This window comes from Lithobates pipiens, unplaced genomic scaffold, assembly GCF_037356315.1.
Source record: "Lithobates pipiens isolate NorthernLeopardFrog02 unplaced genomic scaffold, aLitPip1_a1.2 Scaffold_30, whole genome shotgun sequence".
Classification (NCBI taxonomy): Eukaryota; Metazoa; Chordata; class Amphibia; order Anura; family Ranidae; genus Lithobates; species Lithobates pipiens.
Window position 1 is genome coordinate 47608776 of NW_027507791.1, and position 6000 is coordinate 47614775.

Consider the following 6000-nt stretch of genomic DNA (forward strand, 5'->3'; position numbering starts at 1 on the left):
AAGCTAAACGACTTTAAATACATCCCCCCAAAAACACACCTGTTAAATAAGAAATGAGGCCTGAAGCATTAAAACACAAATCATTTAATATTATTATTCCCATAAAAAAAAGGAATTATTAAATTATTGATATTATTATTAATAATGCAATAATAATAATAAAAAAAGAACACTACAATAAATAAGCTAAACGACCTTAAATACATCCCCCCAAAAACACACCCATTAAATTAGAATTGAGGCCTGAAGCATAAAAACACAAATAATTTAATATTATTATTCCAATAAAAAAAAGGAATTATTAAATTATTGATATTATTAGTAATAATGCAATAATAATAATAAAAAAGAACACTACAATAAATAAGTTGAACGACCTTAAATAAATCCCCCCAAAAACACACCCATTAAATAAGAATTGAGGCCTGAAGCATAAAAACACAAATAATTTAATATTATTATTCCCATAAAAAAAAGGAATTATTAAATTATTGATATTATTATTAATAATGCAATAATAATAATAATAATAATAAAAAAGAACACTACAATAAATAAGCTAAACGACCTTAAATAAATCCCCCCAAAAACACACCCATTAAATAAGAATTGAGGCCTGAAGCATAAAAACACAAATTATTTAATATTATTATTCCCATAAAAAAAAAGGAATTATTAAATTATTGATATTATTATTAATAATGCAATAATAATAATAAAAAAAAAGAACACTACAATAAATAAGCTAAACGACCTTAAATACACCCCCCCCCCCAAAAAAAACACACCCATTAAATAAGAATTGAGGCCTGAAGCATAAAAACACAAAATAATGTAATATTATTATTCCCATAAAAAAAAGGAATTATTAAATTATTGATATTATTATTAATAATGCAATAATAATAATAAAAAAAGAACACTACAATAAATAAGCTAAATGACTTTAAATACATCCTCCCAAAAACACACCCATTAAAAAAGAAAAAAAAATTAATAAAAATAAGGATAAGAAGAAGAAAAAGAAGATGAAGGCTAAGAAGAAGTTATTTGAGGCATGAGTCCTAAAGCACAAAAAAAAATAAAAAAATAAAATAAACACAAATAATCCAACATTAATAAACCAAAAATAAAAAATAAATATTAAATTATAAATATTATTGATATTAAAATTATTAATAATCCAAGGACATCATCACACAGCTCTGGTCACCCTTCTCCGTAAGTTAGTCCAAACATTGAAACAACCGCCCTCACCCCTTATTTCTTGTAGGGCTTTAACTCTTCTCCCCCCTCCTCAAACTTTAGGTTGAAGTCGGGTTTTAACCCCTGTCAAAAAACATTGATAAGGGGCAAAAATATGCTTATTTCTGTGTATTGACTTTAACAAACCAAGTATTTTCAAAAATCTCATGTACAGCAGAGCTCAGTCAGGGAGAGTGAGAAGCAGCTTTGTTGCAGTGCCAACAAAGAACATGCTGATAGGAAAAGAGAGCAGAAATAGAGCTCATTTAGGGCGGAGGGGGGGCAATAAAAACAGTTGTCTGAGCCACGGTTTTACTCGTGCATGAGGCCTAAAGCACAAATAACACAAATAATCCAATAATAAAAAATAAAAAGAACACTAAAATAAATAAACTAAACTAACTTAAATACATCCCCTCAAAACCACACCCATTAAAAAAAAAAGACTAATAATAACAAGATAATAATAATAATGATAATAATAATAAGATCAATTTTTATTATGTTGAAGCGTACATAAAACATAATGGCGTGATCGGACCATAATGCAACGTGCATATGTGAACAGCTTCATAGATTATAACGGTAACTCATTTTATAATAGTAATAATAAGATAATAATATGATAATTGAGGGATGAGGCCTAACACACAAAAAATACCAATAATCCAATATTATTGATCTAATAAAAATAAAAATTAATAAATGATTAATATTATTATTAATAATAATAATAATAATAATAATAATAATAATAATAATAAAAATATTGTATTGTTATTACTTATTATTAATTTGCTCCGTTCCATTTGTTTAGATACGGAACACACCCATTAAATAAGGAAAATAAATAATATAAAAATAATAAGTAATAAGAATATAAAAATAATAATAATGATAATAATAATATAATAATAAGATACATTTTTGTTGAAGTGTACATAAAACACAATGGCGTGATTGGGCCCTAAGGCAACTCACTGATGTAAAAAGCTTCATAAATTATAATGGTAACTAATCTTCATGTACTTTTAGCACGTGGTGGTCCTGTGTTGTAGAGCAAAATACAACGCAATAGCGTGATGGGACCTTAACGCAATGCACTGATGTGAACAACTTAATTGACTATAACGGTAACTAGTTTTATAATAATAATAGGATACTAGTATGATAATTGAGGCATAAGACCTAATGCAGAATAAACACAAATAATCTAGTATTAATAATCCAATAATAAAAAAATATGAATTATTAATACTATTATTAATATTTTGAATAATTCAATAATAAAAAATAAAAAGAACATTAAAATAAATAAAATAATCTACCTTTAATACATTCCCTCAAAAAAACACACCCATTAAATAATGAAAAAATAAATAAGACAAAAATAATAATTAAAAATAATAATAATGATAATAATATTAATAAAACACTCATTAAATAATGAAAAAATAAATAATAAGACAAAAATAATAATTAAAAATAATAATAATAATGATAATAATATTAATAAAACAATAATTAAATAATGAAAAAATATATAATAAGACAAAAATATTAATTAAAAATAATAATAATGATAATGATAATAATATTAATAAAACACTCATTAAATAATGAAAAAATAAATAATAAGACAAAAATAATAATTAAAAATAATAATGATAATAATATTAATAAAACACTCATTAAATAATGAAAAAATAATAATTAAAAATAATAATAATGATAATAATATTAATAAAACACTCATTAAATAATGAAAAAATAAATAATAAGACAGAAATAATAATTTAAAATAATAATAATAATAATGATAATAATATTAATAAAACACTCATTAAATAATGAAAAAATAAATAATAAGACAAAAATAATAATTTAAAATAATAATAATAATAATAATAATAATAATGATAATAATATTAATAAAACACTCATTAAATAATGAAAAAATAAATAATAAGACAAAAATAATAATTTAAAATAATAATAATAATAGTAATAATAAGAGGAAGGAGATAGTAATAAGATACATTTTGTTATGTTGACGTGTACACAAAACACAACGGTGTGATCGGGGCCCTAGCGCAACTTGCTGATGTGGAAAGCTTAATAAATTATAATAGTAACTAGTTTTCATGCACTTTAGCGCACTGTGATCCTGCGTCGTAGCGCACATAAAAAGCCGATGGCGTGATCAATCCCCAACGCAACGCACTGATGCAAGCAACTTTCATAGATTGCAATGGTAACCACTTTTCGCACACGGTGATCCTGCGTTGCAGAATGGCGCGATCGGACCTTAACACAAAACACGCTGATGTGAACAGCTTCCTAGATTATAATGGTGACCAGTTTTCACGCACTTTTAGCACGCGGTGATCCTACGTTGTCACACGCATAAAATGCGCCCCTATGTGTCTCCTCCAGGATGGAGATATTGCCATGCCCTCGGGGTGGGGGGAGGATAAGTATATACGGCAGAGTCTGGCCACACATTGCCGATGGGTTGCCATTTTTGGAATGTTGTGGGTGGTAGACCTAGGGTTGTCACCTCATCCCTTTAAACCCGAACACATATGAATTACACGGGTTCTGTGGCTGATTAAGGTGGTCATTAACTTACTTGGTGCCTTATCTGCATTCAATTAGTCTCAGAACCCGAGTAATTTGTATGTGTTCGGGTTTAAAGGGGTGAGGTGATAACCCTAGGTCTACCACCCACAACATTCCAAAGGTGGCAACCCATCGGCAATGTGTGGCCAGACTCTGCCGTATATGAATTACACGAGTTCTGAGACTAATTTAATGTAGAAGTGAGTTAATTACCTCCTTAATCAGCCACAGAACCCGTGTAATCAATATGTGTTCGGGTTTGAAGGGATGAGGTGGCAACCCTAGGTAGACCCCGTCCCTTGTATCGGTGGGATCAGGACATGGAGGACCTACCTGTGGGAAATCCTACGTTCCTGGCCGGGATCTCATTGTGTCCCACGTTGCTGTGTGTTTGTCATTCTCCTCCCCTCCATGGCCGAGTCCTATTGAGTTTCCTCGGGGCAGATCATCTTGCTTTGTCTACGTCTGCTATGGTAACTGTGATCAACAATGCAGCTCTCCTCCTCCCGTTCACGACACCATGAGATGGGAAGACCCGCTCACCCCCAGCTACTTCATCTAATCTAATCAGACTGCCAAAAAAACAAAATATTTCAGTTATCTGATAGCTGCAACGAGGTTAAAAGAGTATCTAAACCTAAGAACAAAAACGTCATATATTGCAATTGCATTTCCCCCCCCCCCCAGGCTAATAACATTTTCAGCAAGTACAGAAGATACCTCCTGATCCTACCGGAAATCCAGAGTAACTTCCTGTGGATGGAACAGTGATATCAGATGTTATCGTCCTTCAAAGCTATAATAAATAACGAATCCCCCACCCTCCCATGTAATGCATACCTCCCAACATTTTGAGATGGGAATGAGGGACACCTACCAGTAAACGTATGTAGGCATAAGACACGCCCCCTGCCACACCCTCTTAAAGGAGAATTAACCAAAAAAAAACGGGTAATTAAATCCACAAGAGCTTATTTTTTTTAATTTATTTTTTTACCACTACTATTCCTTTATATTGGCTTTTAAAATTTTCAAATGCAGAAATGTAGAAATCAGATGGAAGGTTTAGCGCCGGGAAACACTTTTTGAAAGATAAAAAGGGCATTTTATATACAGCTATATAGATCAGGCCAAAATGAGGGACAAATGCGGAGGAATGAGGGACAGAGGGACACTGCTCCAAATCAGGGACAGTCCCTCGAAATCCATATAGTAGTGTTAAAAAAAAAAGCACTTGTGGATTTAAGTAACCTTTTGTTTTGGTTAATTCTCCTTTAAGGGGGCGTGGCAGGGGGGGCGTATCCTATGCCTACATACGTTTGCTAGTAGGTGTCCCTCATTCCCATCTCAAAATGTTGGGAGGTATGCTTATGCACTAGGGTTGCCACCTGTCCGGGATTCACTGGGACAGTCCAGGTTTTGAATCAGGTGTCCGGGTTTCAGGGGAGCTGAAACCCGGACACTATTTTTCAGACCGGACGGTGGCTCCCCAAGTAACCAAGCCTAGTCGCACACAAATCTGTTGCCGACCAGGAGCTGTGGCCGGCTGTCTGGGGGCGGCAGGTTCCACATTACTGGGGGGGGGGGGAGGGCAAGGTGATGATGTCAGCAAGTTCAATTTGGACACACCCACATTTTGCTATGGGCGCCACATTACTACTCTCCTTGGGGCACCCGAAAGGTGTCACAGGATGCCAAAGTCTTCAGGTTTGAAGAAACGGTGGCAACCCTATTATGCACTCTGCAGCGTAGTTGAGCATCATGGGAGAATTTTTTTTTTCCATTTTGTTTGCCATCACTGATCTAGGATGTTGTTGGCAGAATCATCAGGTGGAAATAAAGAAAAAAATAAAATAAAAAAAAAACACAAAAAAACTAATGAAATCACCAACATCTAAGGACCGTTAAGCTGCAATATATTACATTTTTGTTTAATTTTTATTTATTTTTTTAATTAAAGTTTTAAACATAGTACAAATATTACAATAAAAGTGACAATACAAAAAAAAGAGTATTAATAAAAAAATAAAAAAGTAATAAAAAAAATAGTTTTTCAGCTGTAAAAACGCTCTAACACCAAAAAATGCCCTAAAAACGCAGACAAACGCTCAAAAAACAGCAGTTTTTATCATT

General features: G+C 31.9%; 1 protein-coding gene across 1 annotated transcript in view; it reads right to left on the reverse strand.

Annotated features, from left to right (window-relative positions):
* The window catches only part of LOC143942783 (uncharacterized), a 49132-nt gene extending 44776 nt beyond the window's left edge, over nt 1-4356 (reverse strand). Inside the window, exon 1 of the mRNA XM_077464176.1 lies at nt 4201-4356. The gene's annotated coding sequence lies outside the window, so the exon portion shown is untranslated. The remainder of the gene's footprint in view (nt 1-4200) is intronic.
* Nucleotides 4357-6000: the final 1644 nt, after the last annotated feature.